This window comes from Ranitomeya imitator, chromosome 1, assembly GCF_032444005.1.
Source record: "Ranitomeya imitator isolate aRanImi1 chromosome 1, aRanImi1.pri, whole genome shotgun sequence".
In the NCBI taxonomy this organism is placed as follows: domain Eukaryota; kingdom Metazoa; phylum Chordata; class Amphibia; order Anura; family Dendrobatidae; genus Ranitomeya; species Ranitomeya imitator.
In genome coordinates, this window is record NC_091282.1 from 574,651,337 (window position 1) to 574,673,542 (window position 22,206).

At 40.9% G+C, this 22,206-nt stretch overlaps 1 long non-coding RNA gene across 1 annotated transcript in view; it reads left to right on the forward strand.

Annotated features, from left to right (window-relative positions):
- The window catches only part of LOC138679914 (uncharacterized), a 71,601-nt gene extending 53,359 nt beyond the window's left edge, over positions 1–18,242 (forward strand). Inside the window, exons 2-3 of the long non-coding RNA XR_011321615.1 lie at positions 17,240–17,350; positions 17,532–18,242. This is a non-coding gene — a long non-coding RNA (uncharacterized lncRNA). The remainder of the gene's footprint in view (positions 1–17,239; positions 17,351–17,531) is intronic.
- Positions 18,243–22,206: the final 3,964 nt, after the last annotated feature.

Genomic DNA, 22,206 nt, shown 5'->3' on the forward strand with positions numbered 1-22,206 from the left:
AAGAATTGGCGCTAAAAACGGGAAAAAGACAGTCGTCCGGTCGTGGCAGATGTCTTATTGGAAAGGTCCATGGCAAAACGGGAGCCGTCCGTCCATGAAGAGAGTGAGACCCCGCTCTTCAAGTATGTGATAGATGTACCCGAAGATGTGCAAGAAGCCTGTACCAGTGAAGGTGTGCATGAGGCCTTTAAGAAGGGGGTCGAAGCGCATAGTGTGAACTGGGCACCAGAGACGAAACTGTTGGTGATACTGTCCACTAAGGAAGTCACAGTAAAGCGGGTGGCTATCCTGAAGGATATGCACCTACAGTGCCTCTGCACGAAACAGATGTTCCTTTTGAGCGAAACGGATCAGCCAATTTCATAAGTCGCCAACTTTCGGCAAAGTCTGGTTTCATGAAACCCGACCCGATCCCAGTGTGGGATCGGCCATGCAGTACGTTATCTTCGCGCCAAAGTCTTGTTTCATATGACACGTTCAGCGCCATTTCTCAGCCAATGAAGGTGGACGCAGAGTGTTGGCAGCATGATGACATAGGTCTCAGTCCCCACCATCTTAGAGAAGGGCATTACAGTGATTGGCTTGCTTTCTGCGGCATCACAGGGGCTATAAAGGGGCGTGCACGCCGACCGCCATCTTACTTCTGCCGATCTGAGCATAGGGAGAGGTTGCTGTAGCTTTGTCTGAAGCAGGGATATTAGGGAGGAAAGATTAACCCCAAAACCGCTTGTGCTGTAGGGACAGTGGAGGCTAGATTTCTGTGCATCAGCTCTGTACCTTATAAGGCTCCCTGATAGCTGCTTTGCTGTTTGTACGCCGCTGTGCAAACCAACTGCTTTTTTCAAAGCAAAAATCCTGTTTCTCCTTCTTTTCTGCACAGTTCTCTTGTTTCTTTGTCCACACTCTTGTGTGCAGCAGTCCTTTTTATTGCTGCCATACTTGTCCTTTGATCATTGTAAGGAGATTGAAATTCTACTACAGCCCATGTATTTTTTTATATATCTGCCAACCACTTTTTGCCACTCAAACTGTGTAGTGTAATACAGTGGGCCTGATTTTTTCCTGCATTCTCCCACACATAAAAAATGGAGATTTATATTGCCACTGAGTGCATCTGTGTCAGTCCTGTTTGTGGCATATCTGTCAGCCACTTTCTGACACTCAAACTGTGTAGTGTAATACAGTGGGCCTGATTTTTTCGTGCATTCTCCCACACATAAAATAGGGAGATTTATATTGCCACTGAGTGCATCTGTGTCAGTCCTGTTTGGGGCATATCTGTCAGCCACTTTCTGACACTGAAACTGTGTAGTGTAATACAGTGGGCCTGATTTTTTCCTGCATTCTCCCACACACAAAAAAGGGAGATTTATATTGCCACTGAGTGCATCTGCGTCAGTCCTGTTTGTGGCATATCTGTCAGCCACTTTCTGCCACTCAAACTGTGTGTTAGGGCTAGCGGAACGCACCAAGAAAATAGAGATGTTTATTATAAACTAGATTGTGGCCCGATTCTAACGCATCGGGTATTCTAGAATATGCATGTCCCCGTAGTATATGGACAATGATGATTCCAGAATTCACGGCAGACTGTGCCCGTCGCTGATTGGTCGAGGCAACCTTTAGGACATCATCGTCGCCATGGCAACCATTATGACCTCTACGTCGATACTGTGCCCGTTGCTGATTGACGCGGGATATCTACGTCCTTTATGACATCATCGTCGCTGTGCCCGTCGCTGATTGGTCGAGGCCTGGCGGCCTCGACCAATCAGAGACGTGGGATTTCTACGTCGATGCTGTGCCCGTCGCTGATTGGTCGAGGCCTGGCGGCTTCGACCAATCAGAGAGGCGGGATTTCCAGGACAGACAGAAAGACAGACAGAAAGACAGACAGACGGAAAAACCCTTAGGCAATTATATATATAGATGGTGCGTTCGCAGCCCGGGGTCCACCGTGCAGGAGGAACCTGCTGCTAGCGAATGACAGCACTGTTAGACGGTATAGGCTAGCTCTGTTACTTTACAGAGTAGCCGTGAAAGGGAAGCACTGCGCCCTGTTAGCCTCACAGGAGCACAAGCTTACTGCCAAGCTGATAGCAGTCAGTGGTTATGCAACATGCAATCTCCTCACCGGAGAAGCCGGTATTCTAGGGGCTTATTTCAGCCAGGTCCCTGAACACACTCATACAATCTCCTCACCGGAGGTGCCGGTATTCTAGGGGCTTATTTCAGCCGGGTCCCTGAACACACTCAGACATAACCACACTGGCGCAAAGCACATATATGAATTGATACTAGCGCATGTCCGTGTGGCCATGCGAGCCTTAAATAGTTGCAGCACGTTTAGGACCTTTCAAAGAAGGACCAATGGAGAGCTGCAGTACCTGAGCATGTGACCCCAGATCTCCACTGAGAGATCTTGCCCTGGGCATGCTCAGAGTGCAAAGCAGGATTTAGTCCTAGCACCTACAAGGACCTTAGCTGCAGTATCTGATCATGTGACCCTCGATCTCCACTGAGAAATCTTACTCTGGGCATGCTCAGAATGTGAAAAGCAGGACTTGGCCCCAGAAGCGTCCGCTCGCCGCGGCCCAGCACTGACTTCAATGGCAGAAGCAGGAAATGCAGCAGTAACTCTTAGCACAGGGCCAGACTGAGCGAGACGCTGGGATCGATGTCTCCGCTGAGCAGGCTCCACTGCGGCAGGAGAAGAATGGGAGACCTGTTGTGAATTCCGCTCTTGGGCTCCCTCCGGTGGTTGTAAGTGGCACTTTTGTGAGTTCTGCTCTTGGGCTCCCTCTTGTGGTTTCTAGTGGTATGGCTGCTCCTTGGAGTTAGCTGTCATCAGCTGCCTCCACTTATCGTCTCTTCTGCTCCGCTATTTAAGTCTGGCTCTTTCTTCAGCCTGTTCCACTTGTCAATGTTTCCTAGCTGGATTCACATCTCTGCTTGGATTCTCCTGGTTTCCTGACCAGTTCTGCAAAGATAAGTTCTAGCTTTGCTGATTTCAGTCCACATGTTGTGGACTTATTGTTCTGTGCATTCTATATTTGTCCAGCTTGTCAGTATGGATTATTTCTGTTAGCTGGAAGCTCCGGGAAGCAGATTTACCCTCCACACCTTTAGTCAGGTGTGGAGATTTTGTAAACTCTGTGTGGATTGTTTTGTAGTTTTTATACTGACCGCACAGTATCCTTTCCTGTCCTATCTATCAAGCTAGACTGGCCTCCTATGCTAAAATCTGATTTCATTTCTGCGTATGTTATTTTCCCCTCCTCTCACCGTCAATATTTGTGGGGGGCTATCTTTCCTTTGGGGATTTTCTCTGAGGCAAGATAGGTTTCCTGTTTCCATCTTTAGGGGAAGTTAGATCTTAGGCTGTGCCGAGGGGTCTAGGGAGCGTCAGGTACCCCCCACGGCTATTTTTAGTTGCGCTGCTAGGTTCAGGGTTTGCAGTCAGTACAGATACCACCTCCTTCAGAGCTTGTCTCATGTTGTTCCTAAACCACCAGATCAAAACAGTACAAGTGGCCAAAAATGAATTAAATGTATCTCAAAAGAAGGAAAAGAAAGTTCTGAACCATTTTTTTTTCTGTGCTTTGGTTTGTCTTTTTTTTCCCTTATGGTATCTGGGTGGTTCAGGATATATGTTTTGGCATGGATGTTCAGGGTTTGTTTTCTCGTGTGGATCAACTTGCTGCAAGAGTACAGAGTATCCAGGACTATGTTGTCCAGACTCCGGCTTTAGAGCCCAGAATTCCTACTCCTGATTTGTTTTTTTGGGGACAGATCCAAGTTTTAGAACTTTAAAAATAACTGCAAATTGTTTTTTGCTTTGAAACCCCGTTCTTCTGGTGATCCCATTCAGCAGGTGAAAATCATCATATCCTTGCTGCGTGGTGACCCTCAAGACTGGGCTTTTTCTCTTGAAACAGGGGATCCGGCATTATTGAATGTAGATGCATTTTTTCAAGCGCTCGGATTATTGTATGACAAACCTAATTCTGTGGATCATGCAGAAAAAACCCTGTTGGCCTTGTGTCAAGGTCAGGAAGCGGCAGAGTTATACTGCCAGAAATTTAGAAAATGGTCTGTGCTCACTAAATGGAATGAAGAGGCTCTGGCTGCTATTTTCAGAAAAGGTCTTTCTGAAACCCTTAAAGATGTTATGGTGGGCTTTCCTACGCCTGCCGGTTTGAGCGAATCTATGTCTCTAGCCATTCAGATTTTCCCCATAGTTTGTAAGCTTGCGAGCAGGGCCCTCACTCCTCTTGGTATCTATTTTGAACTGTGATTTCTGTTATGCTGTAATGTCTATTGTCTGTACAAGTCCCCTCTATAATTTGTAAAGCGCTGCGGAATATGTTGGCGCTATATAAAAAAAAATTATTATTATTATTATTATTCAGATTGATCGGTGTCTGCGCGAGCGCAAAGCTGTGCACCATATGGCAATATCCTCAGCATAGTCCTAAACCTATGCAATGTGATAGGATTTTGACTAGAATAGAACGGCAGGAATTCAGACGTCAGAATAGGCTGTGTTTTTACTGTGGTGATTCGGCTCATGTTATCTCTGATTGCCCTAAGCGTACTAAGAGAGTCGCTAGGTCTGTTACCATTAGTACTATACAGCCTAAATTTCTCTTATCTGTGACCCTGATTTGCTCATTGTCGTCCTTTTCTGTCATGGCATTTGTGGATTCAGGCGCTGCCCTGAACTTAATGGACTTAGAATTTGCCAGGCGCTGTGGTTTTTCCTTGCAGCCTTTGCAGAGCCCTATTCCTTTGAGGGGCATTGATGCAACACCCTTGGCCAAGGATAAACCTCAGTACTGGACACAGATGACTATGTACATGGCTCCTGCACATCAGGAAGATTGCCGTTTTCTGGTGTTGCATAACCTGCATGATGTTGTTGTACTGGGATTTCCATGGTTACAGGAACATAATCCGATGCTGGATTGGAAAACTATATCGGTGACTAGTTGGGGTTGTCGAGGAGTACATAGTGACGTTCCTTTGATGCCAATTTCCTCTTCCCCCTCTTCTGAGGTCCCTGAGTTTTTTTCGGATTTCCAGGATGTATTTGATGAGCCCAAGTCCAGTTCCCTTCCTCCACATAGGGACTGTGATTGTGCTATTAACTTGATTCCTGGTTGTAAGTTCCCTAAGGGCCGACTTTTCAACCTGTCTGTGCCAGAGCTTGCCGCCATGCGGAGCTATGTTAAGGAATCTTTGGAGAAAGGGCATATTCGGCCCTCTTCGTCACCATTGGGAGCGGGTTTCTTTTTTGTTGCTAAGAAGGATGGCTTCCTGAGACCCTGTATAGATTATCGTCTTCTTAATAAGATCACGGTCAAATTCCAATACCCCTTGCCTCTGCTTACTGATTTGTTTGCTCAGATTAAGGGGGCTAGTTGGTTTACTAAGATTGACCTCCGAGGGGCATATAATCTTGTTCGTATTAAACAGGGTGACGAATGGAAAACTGCATTTAATACGCCTGAAGGCCATTTTGAATACCTTGTGATGCCATTTGGGCTCTCTAATGCTCCATCTGTGTTCCAGTCTTTCATGCATGATATTTTCCACAATTATCTTGATAAATTCATGGTCGTATATTTGGATGATATTTTGATTTTTTCCAATGATTGGGAGTCTCATGTGAAGCAGGTCAGGATGGTGTTCCAGATCCTTCGTGATAATGCTTTATTTGTGAAGGGGTCTAAGTGCCTATTCGTAGTTCAGAAGGTCTCTTTTTTGGGTTTTATTTTTTCTCCCTCGTCTATAGAAATGGATCCTGTTAAGGTCCAAGCTATTCATGACTGGATCCAACCCACATCTGTGAAGGGTCTTCAAAAATTTTTGGGCTTTGCTAATTTCTATCGCCGTTTCATTGCCAACTTTTCCAGTGTGGTTAAGCCCCTTACTGATTTGACGAAGAAAGGCGCTGATGTGACGAATTGGTCCTCTGAGGCTGTTGAGGCCTTTCAGGAGCTTAAATGCCGATTTACTTCTGCCCCTGTGTTGCGTCAACCGGATGTTTCTCTTCCTTTTCAGGTTGAGGTCGACTCTTCTAAGATTGGGGCAGGGGCCGTTTTGTCTCAGAGGGAGTCTGATGGTTCTTTGATGAAACCGTGTGCTTTTTTTTCCAGAAAGTTTTCGCCTGCGGAACGCAATTATGATGTCGGCAATCGGGAGTTGTTGGCTAATGAAGTGGGGGTTTGAGGAGTGGCGACATTGGCTTGAGGGAGCTAAACACCGTGTTGTGGTCCTGACCGATCATAAGAATCTGATTTACCTCGAGTCGGCCAAGCGGCTGAATCCTAGATAGGCTCGATGGTCCCTGTTTTTCTCCCGTTTTGATTTTGTGGTCTCGTATCTTCCGGGATCTAAGAATATTAAGGCTGATGCCCTCTCTAGGAGTTTTTCGCCTGATTCTCCTGGAGTCCTGGAGCCGGTTGGCATTCTTAAGGAGGGGGTGATTCTTTCTGCTATCTCCCCTGATTTGCGGCGGGTGCTTCAGGAATTTCAGGTTGATAGGCCTGACTGCTGTCCAGTGGGGAAGCTGTTTGTTCCTGATAGATGGACAAGTAAGTTAATTTCTGAGGTTCATTGTTCAGTGTTGGCTGGTCATCCTGGGATTTTTGGTACCAGAGATTTAGTTGCTAGGTCCTTTTGGTGGCCTTCCTTGTCTCGCGATGTCCGTGCTTTTGTGCAGTCCTGTGGGACTTGCGCCCGGGCCAAGCCTTGCTGTTCCCGCGCTAGTGGGTTGCTTTTGCATTTGCCGGTCCCTGAGAGGCCCTGGACGCATATTTCCATGGATGTTATTTCGGATCTTCCTGTTTCCCAGAACATGTCTGTTATCTGGGTTGTTTGTGACCGCTTCTCTAAAATGGTCCATCTGGTACCTTTGCCTAAGTTGCCTTCCTCCTCAGATCTGGTTCCATTGTTTTTTCAGCATGTGGTTCGTTTGCATAGCATTCCGGAGAATATTGTGTCTGACAGAGGTTCTCAGTTTGTCTCTAGATTTTGGCGGGCCTTTTGTGCTAGGATGGGCATTGATTTATCTTTTTCTTCGGTGTTTCATCCTCAGACTAATGGCCAAACTGAGCGAACTAATCAGACCTTGGAGACCTATTTGAGATGCTTTGTGTCTGCTGATCAGGATGATTGGGTGTCTTTCTTGCCGTTGGCCGAGTTTGCCCTTAATAATCGGGCTAGTTCGGCTACTTTGGTTTCACCTTTCTTTTGTAATTTTGGTTTTCATCCTCATTTTTCTTCTGGGCAGGTTGAGCCTTCTGATTGTCCTGGTGTTAATTCTGTGGTGGACAGGCTGCAGCAGATTTGGACTCAAGTGGTGGACAATTTGACGTTGTCTCAGGAAAGGGCTCAACGTTTTGCTAACCGCCGTCGGTGTGTTGGTCCCCGGCTTCGTGTGTGGGATTTGGTTTGGTTGTCTTCTCGTCATGTTCCTATGAAGGTTTCTTCTCCTAAGTTTAAGCCTCGGTTTATTGGTCCTTATAAAATTTCTGAAATTATTAATCCGGTGTCTTTTCGTTTGGCTCTTCCTGCCTCTTTTGCCATTCATGATGTTTTCCATAGAGCTTTGTTGCGGAGATATGTGGTGCCCGTTGTTCCCTCGGTTGACCCTCCTGCCCCGGTGTTGGTTGAGGGAGAGTTGGAATATGAGGTTGAGAAGATTTTGGATTCTCGTTTTTCGAGGCGGAGGCTTCAGTATCTTGTCAAGTGGAAGAGTTATGGCCAGGAGGATAATTCTTGGGTTGTTGCCTCCGATGTCCATGCTACTGATTTGGTTCGTACTTTTCACTTGGCTCGTCCTGATCGGCCTGGGGGCTCTGGTGAGGGTTCGGTGACCCCTCCTCAAGGGGGGGGTACTGTTGTGAATTCCGCTCTTGGGCTCCCTCCGGTGGTTGTAAGTGGCACTTTTGTGAGTTCTGCTCTTGGGCTCCCTCTTGTGGTTTCTAGTGGTATGGCTGCTCCTTGGAGTTAGCTGTCATCAGCTGCCTCCACTTATCGTCTCTTCTGCTCCGCTATTTAAGTCTGGCTCTTTCTTCAGCCTGTGCCACTTGTCAATGTTTCCTGGCTGGATTCACATCTCTGCTTGGATTCTCCTGGTTTCCTGACCAGTTTTGCAAAGATAAGTTCTGGCTTTGCTGATTTCAGTCCACATGTTGTGGACTTATTGTTCTGTGCATTCTATATTTGTCCAGCTTGTCAGTATGGATTATTTCTGTTAGCTGGAAGCTCTGGGAAGCAGATTTACCCTCCACACCTTTAGTCAGGTGTGGAGATTTTGTAAACTCTGTGTGGATTGTTTTGTAGTTTTTATACTGACCGCACAGTATCGTTTCCTGTCCTATCTATCAAGCTAGACTGGCCTCCTATGCTAAAATCTGATTTAATTTCTGCGTATGTTATTTTCCCCTCCTCTCACCGTCAATATTTGTGGGGGGCTATCTTTCCTTTGGGGATTTTCTCTGAGGCAAGATAGGTTTCCTGTTTCCATCTTTAGGGGAAGTTAGATCTTAGGCTGTGCCGAGGGGTCTAGGGAGCGTCAGGTACCATCCACGGCTATTTTTTGTATAAATCATGTTTATTAAGTAGTAGTGTAGCAGAGCTAGGTTTCGTCAAACTCAATCTGACAGGTGCCCCGCCCCTATCAAAGTGTATCAAAGTGTGTAACCCCTCCCCTCCTCCTGTCAGCCAGATGTCCCTGAGGCTGGCTGATTTCCCCTTTTGATATCGTTTGATATACTTTAATTTGTTGCAGTTTGATATTATTCTTGTATTTTGTTTTTATACGTAGCTCGAGTTTGATTCTGTAAGCTGTATTTTATTCACAGTGTATCCATATAGTTCAGAACTTAAAGCTGTTTATTTGTGTCTCTACACGTATTTGTTTTATATTTTTATACGTAGCTCGAGTTTGATTCTGTTAGCTGTGTTTTATTCATGTATCCATATAGTTCAGAACTTATAACACACCAAGCTGTTTATTTGTGGCTCTACTGAACACTAGTACTAAATGGTGAACATTAACTAAATGTTTATTTTCACAAACAGAAAATCTGCTGTGGGTCAGAGGTTTATAACACCTAGGCCAATTGTTGTTGTATTTGCTTTCCCAATAAATGCTTATTTACACAAACCGAAAAGACAGATTTTCTGTTTGTACCTGTATTGTACCTGAAGGTTATGTAGGGTTATCTGCGGGTCATGTGCCCAGGCATTGTGTATTATTTATGTTTTTATAACGCAGAATGTTTGATATTTGCTTTCTCTTTTTTGTGTCTGTAGATGTCATCTGAGAAGTTATTTGTGTTTCTACTGAGCACTAACTAAATGATTGTCACCTTGATTCTGTAAGCTGTGTTTATTCACAGTGTACCAGATTTTCTTTTGTGCCTATATATATATATATATATATATATATATATATATATATATATATATATATATATATATATATAATATGACCCAATGTTACAACACAAGCAAGAAAGAAGCGGTATGTTTTATACGAATATAAATTTTATTTCTCACAATAAAACAGCATCTCAAAGACATTTCAATACTATAAAAATTCTTACAGAATATAAAAAGTAAAACATTCTTACAGAATATAAAAAGTAAAAACATTAATACAACTCAAAGACATTTCAATACTATAAAAATTCGTACAGAATATAAAAAGTAAAAACATTAAATAGTACAATGAACAATTACACTTCTTACAAAATAATTAATATTGAGTTACAAGGCGAGTACAGCATTTTAGCCAGTACATTCTTTACATCGTGAGCCACATGGTTTGTAGCATCGGTAGAGACCTTTTTTTAGGTAGCAGAGTTCCACGTGTGGTACCTAATGACGGGGAATGTAAAGATTGAATTGTACGGGGAGCCGCCGCTAACTTCAGCGGTGTAGATACAGAGCGTGTCTCACTGTTGGTAATTTTTAATTCATCTAAAAGCTTCCTAGTAGCGGTGTTACCCACAACTGTAGACGGCATATTTAGCTCGGCCATAGCCTGCATAAATGAATCCCAACCCGGCGGTAAATTTCTACTGTTCAGAGCATGGCTCTGCGTTGTACTACGTACCAAATCCAGTAAGTTAGACCCTGGTATTACGGATCCTTTGAAAATAAATTCAGTTTTATTATTCCATGCTGTGACATTTTTATTCTGCAGCAGCCTGTTTAGTAAAAATTCAGCATTCTTTTTATATCTTTGGTTTATATGGCTGACAATTTCAGCGATCTCATGATTTTTATCAGAGTCGGTATTTGGCAATTGCTGCTGACCAGGATCAGGAGGGCTAATGAGATTTAAAGCCGTTACTTCTTTTGAGCTGTGTCGCGTATGTACCAAGTAGCGTTGCAGCACAGAGCTATACATTTTAATTTTCACATCATCGGGAATGTCACGACGCTGTAAAATGTCGCTAATTTCACCATCAAGGCGGCGAATAACACTGTCGCGTATGTTATCTGTAGTACCGGGTCTTAGTTTGTCTAGCTCCTGTTTGGGGACTAGATACATTTTCGCTGCATGCTCCATTATCTTCCGGCGATCAGGCTTGTTATTATTGGAATTGCAAAAGCTAAAAGAGGTCCGATAAACCCGCCGGCCTGTTTTAGTAGTCGCTTCTTTTTCTTTATGGGCTGAGATCTGTCGCTCAGTGTTCTTATAGCTTTACGCCACTTCTTTAATATACCTTTTTGGCGCTCTTTCAGCGGAATCCTGCCTTTTAAGATATTTAAAGCAATCTCGCCTATGGCTGTAATTAAATCATTGCTTGCATCGCGCAAAATAGACTTTCTGACAGCGGGGGTTGCTTTCACTAGGGTTTTTAAGAGAGCCCAGTTACGCCGGAGCCTCTCAGACATCTTTACATCACAACACCCACAGCGTAGAATGTCTGATACCGGGTAAAATTCACTTTTTAGAAGTGTTTTTCTTCTGAACATAGACAGCGGGCAACGCGGGTGGAAACAACCCAGTCCTTAAACGCAGATCCTCAGGAGTATTAGCTCTCAAATCTACAAGCAAATACCCGTAAGGCTCCCGCGTGGCATCCTCAAAAGCTTCTAGGAAAAAACGTGTTTTTCCGGTGTCCTGTAGATGTCATCTGAGGTTATTTGTTTTTTGTATTAGCTTTCTCAGAAACTTATTTGTGTCCCTACTGACCATTAACTATATGAAAGGGTTATGTAGGGTTATCTGCGGGGCATTGTAAGCTGTGTTTATTCACAGTGTACCAGATTTTCTCCGGTTTATAACACCTTGGCCAATTGTTGTTGTATTTGCTTTCCCAATAAATGCTTATTTACACAAACCGAAAAGACAGATTTTCTGTTTGCACCTGTATTGTACCTGAAGGTTATGTAGGGGTATCTGCGGGTCATGTGCCCAGGCAATGTGTATTATTTATGTTTTTATAATGCAGAATGTTTGATATTTGCTTTCTCTTTTTTGTGTCTGTAGATGTCATCTGAGAAGTTATTTGTGTTTCTACTGAGCATTAACTAAATTGGGGTCAGCTGTGTTATCTGAGGGTCAGATATTTTTGTACAAATTCATGCTGTTTGGTGATCTTTGTGAAGCAGAACTTTGTTTTATAACACATTTGTGCCTGTAGATGTTATCTGTGGGTCATCGGTGTTATCTGTGGGGCAGCTGCCTGGATGTGTTATGGTATATAATTATATCCTAGGATCGGTACGACTACATACAGCGTGTTATGTTCATTAAAATGTTTTATTGTCAGAACTAATTGGAAATAAAGAACACATTTTAAGCTAACCGCACTCACTTTACACAACAGAAAAAAGGAAACACACTTTAAGTTAGCTAACAGCAGAATGCTGACAAATGCATCTTTGCGGAATCTGATAACGACACAATGAACAAATCGGCCTCGTTTCTCAATTAATTTCTCAGCTGACTGCGCTATCTATAATTATGCTTATACCTTAGGCGTGTATTTACATGGCACTGTAATTCGCACTTTTACAGACTATATGTGGATTACAGCCGGTATACAGTAACAGCCGGCATGACTGAGTGTAATATTGTACTCAATACTGTGCAAAGGGTCTCAATACTTATGTCCGTGTGATATTTCAGTTTTTCTTTTTAATAAATTCGCAAAAAATCTACATTTCTGTTTTGTTCAGGCATGATGGCGTGCAGGGTGTACATTAATATATATATATATATCTCAGAATGCAGCTGAATAGTATTGCTAATTATGCCATATAAATAGAAAATTATGTAGAAACCAAAAGTTTTGATAAGTGTATGAAAATACACCAATATTAACTATTTGTGCTATTTTAGGCGTAAATTTGGCCTATATGTATAGCAGACAGGAGTTGGGGCGATGAAATATGTGTTACAAGCGTAGTGAATTGCAGATATATTCTACAGTGTATGGCATTTTGAGAAATGTGTGGCATAATATTATATTAATTATACATTGGGGTATACTTTTGGAAACTTACAAATTCATTGGAAATTTTTAAACCATTATTGCTTAGGCAAATACAGAATATAAAAAGTAAAAACATTAAATAGTACAAAAATGTTTTATTGTCAGAACTAATTGGAAATAAAGAACACATTTTAAGCTAACCGCACTCACTTTACACAATCAGAAAAAAGGAAACACACTTTAAGTTAGCTAACAGCATGATGCCGACAAATGCATCTTTGCGGAATCTGAACACAACACATACAACACACACGACAAGCATGCACACACAACATACAGAACACATACAACACATGCGACACACACAACAAACACACATAACATACAAAACACACACATCACATACAACACACACGACAAGCATACACACACACAACATACAGAACACATACAACACATGCGACACACACAACACACACAACAAATACACATGATTTTTGCACTTTATTAATATGCTGTCCACATATAGTATTTTTGATATCTCTTATTTCCCTGGTGTTACTTTTGTACATGTATTACTGTTTTTCTTGTTTTTGTGTAAAATCTCGGTCAGACAGGCACGAACACACACAAACACACACACACACAACACAGAACCCACACACAACAAGCACACATAACATACAAAACACACACACACAACACATACAACACACACGCCAAGCATACACACACACAACATACAGAACACATACAACACATGCGACACACACAACACACACAACAAATACACATGATTTTTGCACTTTATTAATATGCTGGCCACATATAGTATTTTTTGATATCTCTTATTTCCCTGGTGTTACTTTTGTACATGTATTACTGTTTTTCTTGTTTTTGTGTAAAATCTCGGTCAGACAGGCACGAACACACACACACACACACAACACAGAACCCACACACAACAAGCACACATAACATACAAAACACACACACAACACATACAACACACACGCCAAGCATACACACACACAACATACAGAACACATACAACACATGTGACACACACAACACACAACAAATACACATGATTTTTGCACTTTATTAATATGCTGGCCACATATAGTATTTTTTGATATCTCTTATTTCCCTGGTGTTACTTTTGTACATGTATTACTGTTTTTCTTGTTTTTTGGGTAAAATCTCGGTCAGGCAGGCACGAACACACACACACACACACAACACAGAACCCACACACAACAAACACACATAACATACAAAACACACACACAACACATACAACACACACGCCAAGCATACACACACAACATACAGAACACATACAACACATGCGACACACACAACACACACAACAAATACACATGATTTTTGCACTTTATTAATATGCTGGCCACATATAGTATTTTTTGATATCTCTTATTTCCCTGGTGTTACTTTTGTACATGTATTACTGTTTTTCTTGTTTTTGTGTAAAATCTCGGTCAGGCAGGCACGAACCCACACACAACAAACACACATAACATACAAAACACACACACAACACATACAACACACACGACAAGCACACACACACACACACACACCACGCACATATGAAAAATGACAATCATTGTATGTGATTTAAAAGACTTTAGTTAGATTTATCAGGTGTGATTTAGTTTGAAAGTCCGCAGTTCCGCGGTAATGTCAGGTGTTGGACATGCATTTAACAGTCTTTCATATGTATCGCAGAAAGATTTTAGTTCCATCTGTGCGAGTTTGCTTTGAGCGTACTGCGCAGACATGTCAGTAAACATTTTGACATGGGCAGCATCCCACGAAGGACGACCTGTGTAAGGTGTATGTACAGCAACTTTCTGCTTTCTACCTACACGGCGCCGGGATACGGCGCGTTTCTTTAGAGGTAATACAGGGGCAAAAACGCTAGAAGAGCCTGCAAGAGCAGTATCTGCAGATTGCACAGTCTGGCACACAGGTATATTGAGGGGCTCTATGGGTGACCACATACCCTCGGAGAGCTGTTCAATTTCTCTGTTTTCAGGAGTAACTTGTGGTATGGCGTCTGGGCTATTGGAGGGCCGTGTTATGCGGGGCCTAGCGTTCTGCGCTGCCCGTTTCTCTCTTGAAACGCTTGTATATTTCTGATGTGAAATCTTGGGGCTTGGATTCCCGGGTTGTTTTGGTGCCGCGTAGCATTCATCACGATCCACAACACAGATGGGCGAAAGAGATGTTGCGTGCACCGCCGTATTAGCTCTTTGTGGTTGATTCTCTGCAGCGCCGTAATTACGCCGTTGCAAAACTCGTTGCTGAAGAGGCGACGTATCTAAAAGAAAAGATACAAGTGGCGGTTAGCCGCGAAACGGAGCAAAATTGGAAAAGCTAAACGGCGACGCATAGCTATGATCCTGCGTAATATTTGAAAAGTTAACGGGGGCAGCTACCCATGAAATCATTGTAACAATATTTACATAAACCTGTATAGAGCAGTCCAGATATATACTTACAAGTATGAACGGGAATTGTTCCACAACAGCTCCTGATTTAACGGGCGGCGCAATGCTCAAACTCGCAGAGGCGGGAATATTCTCTTTTTCAAGCTGTATTTTCCGGGCAACTAGATTAGCGGGTGTAAGTAAAAATATAACGATTAGCGAACACAGAATTGATTTTCTACACAAAACTGCAGCATTGAGACGGTTATATATATATATATATATATATATATCTTTATATATAGAAAAATCAAGCTCTTCCCATGGTAAAAAATCCAAAAAACTAATCAAGACAAGGATATAATCAATATAATTTTATTAAATTCCACATATAAAAACAATTTATTACAAGAGAAAAAAATGAAAAAAATAATAAATATCAATATATATGCAACCAAATAATTAATATGTGCCCCAATGCAACTGGCTATTTATAGTCTGAATCACCATAAGGTCACTACTCATTCCTACCACCTGTTTACTAATATTAAAAAATATATATATTAAAAAACCAATTGAATAGAAAGTGAAAAAGTGCAATGTGCCTCAGTGCAATAACATACATGTGATGTAATGGATCTAGTTGTAATAGCTTGCAAGAAACAATAAAGTGCTACTGTAAAAAGTGTAAACACAGGACAGGTAGGCAGAAGCCAGAAGACACTTACTCTGATTATCTCTTATGTACCCCTAAATGTCCTGGCTACATGTCCTGGCTACCCACAGTGGAGTACATAAGAGATAATCAGAGTAAGTGTCTTCTGGCTTCTGCCTACCTGTCCTGTGTTTACACTTTTTACAGTAGCACTTTATTGTATTTATTTGGTTGCATATATATTGATATTTATTATTATTTTTTTCATTTTTTTCTCTTGTAATAAATTGTTTTTATATGTGGAATTTAATAAAATTATATTGATTATATCCTTGTCTTGATTAGTTTTTTGGATTTTTTACCATGGGAAGAGCTTGATTTTTCTATACTTTTGGTAGTGGTTCACTACATCTCTAATGCACTGGGTGTTCTTAAGGTTTTTATAGAGAAATAGATTTTATTATATTTATATATTATATGATATAATTTTACCTGAACAACATTCGTGTATTTTTATTATATCTTTATATATATATATATATATATATTTTTTTTTTTTTTTTTCAAAAATGAATTTTCTGACAGTTAGCTAGCAGCTGTAAGTAAATAAGAGCATTACACAAAAGTGAGAATCGCCTGTATTCCAGGTGAACAGATACCTTTTCTATTCTTGAAACACCTGCGTAACGAGCTGCCGCGTCTTTTAGGCGCATCGGGTGGCGATGAAATTGCAGGGTTCTTGACATCTATGATCTCCACGTCGGAACCCAGCGTATCGCATGGTTCGGGAACACACCAGTTTTCAGGCATATCGTGCGATGTCTCCGTGTCAGTATCTGTATGAGAAATTGCGCGTAGTTCGTGTTTACATACAAAGGATTAAAGCAACTCACATAGTATAATATAGTTTTACGGCATAAACATATTTGCGGTGTAAATTAATATAGCAAGACTTATGCCGCTATATATTAATAATTCAGTATTATATTGGTGGCTACCGCTATTATTTGTTTTATTAATTTAAGCATATATTTATTATGACATAATTTGTGTAATACAATAGATAATAGCGGCTATAGTTTTACGTCATAAACAGTATATATTAACATAGATAATATATATATATTAGAATGTAGAATGTAAGCCCGCAAGGCCTGGGTCCTCTGTATCAGTCCGTCATTGTTAGTTTGTTTACTGTATGTGCTATTTGTAACTTGTATGTAACCCCTTCTCATGTACAGCACCATGGAATCAGTGGTGCTATATAAATAAATAATAATAATAATAATATATATATATATATATATATATATATATATATATATATATATATTTAGCTTTCTTACATGTGATACATGAAAGATAAATATCTTTGTACCGTGTTACAATGAAATTTTTCCCTATCTAAAAGCAAAAAGGCTGAACTCTCTGTTCACCTGGAATACAGGCGATTCTCACTTTTGTGTAATGCTCTTATTTACTTACAGCTGCTAGCTAACTGTCAGAAAATTCATTTTTGAATATATATATATATATATATATATATATATATATATAAATATATATATATATATATAACCGTCTCAATGCTGCAGTTTTGTGTAGAAAATCAATTCTGTGTTCGCTAATCGTTATATTTTTACTTACACCCGCTAATCTAGTTGCCCGGAAAATACAGCTTGAAAAAGAGAATATTCCCGCCTCTGCGAGTTTGAGCATTGCGCCGCCCGTTAAATCAGGAGCTGTTGTGGAACAATTCCCGCTTCATACTTGTAAGTATATATCTGGACTGCTCTATACAGGTTTATGTAAATATTGTTACAATGATTTCATGGGTAGCTGCCCCCGTTAACTTTTCAAATATTACGCAGGATCATAGCTATGCGTCGCCGTTTAGCTTTTCCAATTTTGCTCCGTTTCGCGGCTAACCGCCACTTGTATCTTTTCTTTTAGATACGTCGCCTCTTCAGCAACGAGTTTTGCAACGGCGTAATTACGGCGCTGCAGAGAATCAACCACAAAGAGCTAATACGGCGGTGCGCGCAACATCTCTTTCGCCCATCTGTGTTGTGGATCGTGATGAATGCTACGCGGCACCAAAACAACCCGGGAATCCAAGCCCCAAGATTTCACATCAGAAATATACGAGCGTTTCAAGAGAGAAACGGGCAGCGCAGAACGCTAGGCCCCGCATAACACGGCCCTCCAATAGCCCAGACGCCATACCACAAGTTACTCCTGAAAACAGAGAAATTGAACAGCTCTCCGAGGGTATGTGGTCACCCATAGAGCCCCTCAATATACCTGTGTGCCAGACTGTGCAATCTGCAGATACTGCTCTTGCAGGCTCTTCTAGCGTTTTTGCCCCTGTATTACCTCTAAAGAAACGCGCCGTATCCCGGCGCCGTGTAGGTAGAAAGCAGAAAGTTGCTGTACATACACCTTACACAGGTCGTCCTTCGTGGGATGCTGCCCATGTCAAAATGTTTACTGACATGTCTGCGCAGTACGCTCAAAGCAAACTCGCACAGATGGAACTAAAATCTTTCTGCGATACATATGAAAGACTGTTAAATGCATGTCCAACACCTGACATTACCGCGGAACTGCGGACTTTCAAACTAAATCACACCTGATAAATCTAACTAAAGTCTTTTAAATCACATACAATGATTGTCATTTTTCATATGTGCGTGGTGTGTGTGTGTGTGTGTGTGTGTGCTTGTCGTGTGTGTTGTATGTGTTGTGTGTGTGTTTTGTATGTTATGTGTGTTTGTTGTGTGTGGGTTCGTGCCTGCCTGACCGAGATTTTACACAAAAACAAGAAAAACAGTAATACACGTACAAAAGTAACACCAGGGAAATAAGAGATATCAAAAAATACTATATGTGGCCAGCATATTAATAAAGTGCAAAAATCATGTGTATTTGTTGTGTGTGTTGTGTGTGTCGCATGTGTTGTATGTGTTCTGTATGTTGTGTGTGTATGCTTGGCGTGTGTGTTGTATGTGTTGTGTGTGTTTTGTATGTTATGTGTGTTTGTTGTGTGTGGGTTCTGTGTTGTGTGTGTGTGTGTGGGTGTGTGTGTTCGTGCCTGCCTGACCGAGATTTTACACAAAAAACAAGAAAAACAGTAATACATGTACAAAAGTAACACCAGGGAAATAAGAGATATCAAAAAATACTATATGTGGTCAGCATATTAATAAAGTGCAAAAATCATGTGTATTTGTTGTGTGTGTTGTGTGTGTCGCATGTGTTGTATGTGTTCTGTATGTTGTGTGTGTGTATGCTTGGCGTGTGTGTTGTATGTGTTGTGTGTGTGTGTGTTTTGTATGTTATGTGTGCTTGTTGTGTGTGGGTTCTGTGTTGTGTGTGTGTGTGTGTGTGTTCGTGCCTGTCTGACCGAGATTTTACACAAAAACAAGAAAAACAGTAATACATGTACAAAAGTAACACCAGGGAAATAAGAGATATAAAAAAATACTATATGTGGCCAGCATATTAATAAAGTGCAAAAATCATGTGTATTTGTTGTGTGTGTTGTGTGTGTCGCATGTGTTGTATGTGTTCTGTATGTTGTGTGTGTGTATGCTTGGCGTGTGTGTTGTATGTGTTGTGTGTGTGTGTTTTGTATGTTATGTGTGCTTGTTGTGTGTGGGTTCTGTGTTGTGTGTGTGTGTGTGTGTGTGTGTGTTCGTGCCTGTCTGACCGAGATTTTACACAAAAACAAGAAAAACAGTAATACATGTACAAAAGTAACACCAGGGAAATAAGAGATATCAAAAATACTATATGTGGACAGCATATTAATAAAGTGCAAAAATCATGTGTATTTGTTGTGTGTGTTGTGTGTGTGTCGCATGTGTTGTATGTGTTCTGTATGTTGTGTGTGTGTATGCTTGTCGTGTGTGTTGTATGTGATGTGTGTGTTTTGTATGTTATGTGTGTTTGTTGTGTGTGTCGCATGTGTTGTATGTGTTCTGTATGTTGTGCGTGTGTATGCTTGTCGTGTGTGTTGTATGTGTTGTGTTCAGATTCCGCAAAGATGCATTTGTCGGCATCATGCTGTTAGCTAACTTAAAGTGTGTTTCCTTTTTTCTGATTGGAAACAGGAACACATGGGCTACTTGCACAGTGAACAAGTCTGTATGATCATGTCCACACACCACCAAGAAACCTGAAGACACAAAAGAGAACAGTAAAACCAAAAACACTCAGTTTGAAAAAATGTTGCAGTAATCCGCAAGTGCTAGTAAAAGATGTAAAAAACAGGGTATTTGGTTGATACGTTTTTTGCAAAAAATGTATACTAAGCTGCTCTACCAATCTTCACGGTATACCCTTATCAGAGCAGTCCTAACTAATGTATGCAATCCCTATCTGATGTATTTAAAAACCTGATCATCTGTATATAACCTGTGTGAACAGGGTTCAGAGAGGAAAAAATCCATGTGTGCATACAGAGTAGAACAGCTTTTGTGCAGATAGCCCAAGAGAAGTGGTGGAACTCCCCAGTCTTGTAGACACAAGAGAACAATTATGGAAACAGGAACACATGGGCTACTTGCACAGTGAACAAGTCTGTATGATCATGTCCACACACCACCAAGAAACCTGAAGACACAAAAGAGAACAGTAAAACCAAAAACACTCAGTTTGAAAAAATACCAAATACCAAATACCCTGTTTTTTACATCTTTTACTAGCACTTGCGGATTACTGCAACATTTTTTCAAACTGAGTGTTTTTGGTTTTACTGTTCTCTTTTGTGTCTTCAGGTTTCTTGGTGGTGTGTGGACATGATCATACAGACTTGTTCACTGTGCAAGTAGCCCATGTGTTCCTGTTTCCATAATTGTTCTCTTGTGTCTACAAGACTGGGGAGTTCCACCACTCCTCTTGGGCTATCTGCACAAAAGCTGTTCTACCCTGTATGCACACATGGATTTTTTCCTCTCTGAACCCTGTTCACACAGGTTATATACAGATGATCAGGTTTTTAAATACATCAGATAGGGATTGCATACATTAGTTAGGACTGCTCTGATAAGGGTATACCGTGAAGATTGGTAGAGCAGCTTAGTATACATTTTTTGCAAAAAACGTATCAACCAAATACCCTGTTTTTTACATCTTTTACTAGCACTTGCGGATTACTGCAACATTTTTTCAAACTGAGTGTTTTTGGTTTTACTGTTCTCTTTTGTGTCTTCAGGTTTCTTGGTGGTGCGTGGACATGATCATACAGACTTGTTCACTGTGCAAGTAGCCCATGTGTTCCTGTTTCCATAATTGTTCTCTTGTGTCTACAAGACTGGGGAGTTTCACCACTCCTCTTGGGCTATCTGCACAAAAGCTGTTCTACCCTGTATGCACACATGGATTTTTTCCTCTCTGAACCCTGTTCACACAGGTTATATACAGATGATCAGGTTTTTAAATACATCAGATAGGGATTGCATACATTAGTTAGGACTGCTCTGATAAGGGTATACCGTGAAGATTGGTAGAGCAGCTTAGTATACATTTTTTGTAAAAAACGTATCAACCAAATACCCTGTTTTTTACATCTTTTACTAGCACTTGCGGATTACTGCAACATTTTTTCAAACTGAGTGTTTTTGGTTTTACTGTTCTCTTTTGTGTCTTCAGGTTTCTTGGTGGTGTGTGGACATGATCATACAGACTTGTTCACTGTGCAAGTAGCCCATGTGTTCCTGTTTCCATAATTGTTCTCTTGTGTCTACAAGACTGGGGAGTTCCACCACTCCTCTTGGGCTATCTGCACAAAAGCTGTTCTACCCTGTATGCACACATGGATTTTTTCCTCTCTGAACCCTGTTCACACAGGTTATATACAGATGATCAGGTTTTTAAATACATCAGATAGGGATTGCATACATTAGTTAGGACTGCTCTGATAAGGGTATACCGTGAAGATTGGTAAAGCAGCTTAGTATACATTTTTTGCAAAAAACGTATCAACCAAATACCCTGTTTTTTACATCTTTTACTAGCATTTGCGGATTACTGCAACATTTTTTCAAACTGAGTGTTTTTGGTTTTACTGTTCTCTTTTGTGTCTTCTTTTTTCTGATTGTGTAAAGTGAGTGCGGTTAGCTTAAAATGTGTTCTTTATTTCCAATTAGTTCTGACAATAAAACATTTTTGTACTATTTAATGTTTTTACTTTTTATATTCTGTATTTGCCTAAGCAATAATGGTTTAAAAATTTCCAATGAATTTGTAAGTTTCCAAAAGTATACCCCAATGTATAATTAATATGATATTATGCCACACATTTCTCAAAATGCCATACACTGTAGAATATATCTGCAATTCACTACGCTTGTAACACATATTTCATCGCCCCAACTCCTGTCTGCTATACATATAGGCCAAATTTACGCCTAAAATAGCACAAATAGTTAATATTGGTGTATTTTCATACACTTATCAAAACTTTTGGTTTCTACATAATTTTCTATTTATATGGCATAATTAGCAATACTATTCAGCTGCATTCTGAGATATATATATATATATTAATGTACACCCTGCACGCCATCATGCCTGAACAAAACAGAAATGTAGATTTTTTGCGAATTTATTAAAAAGAAAAACT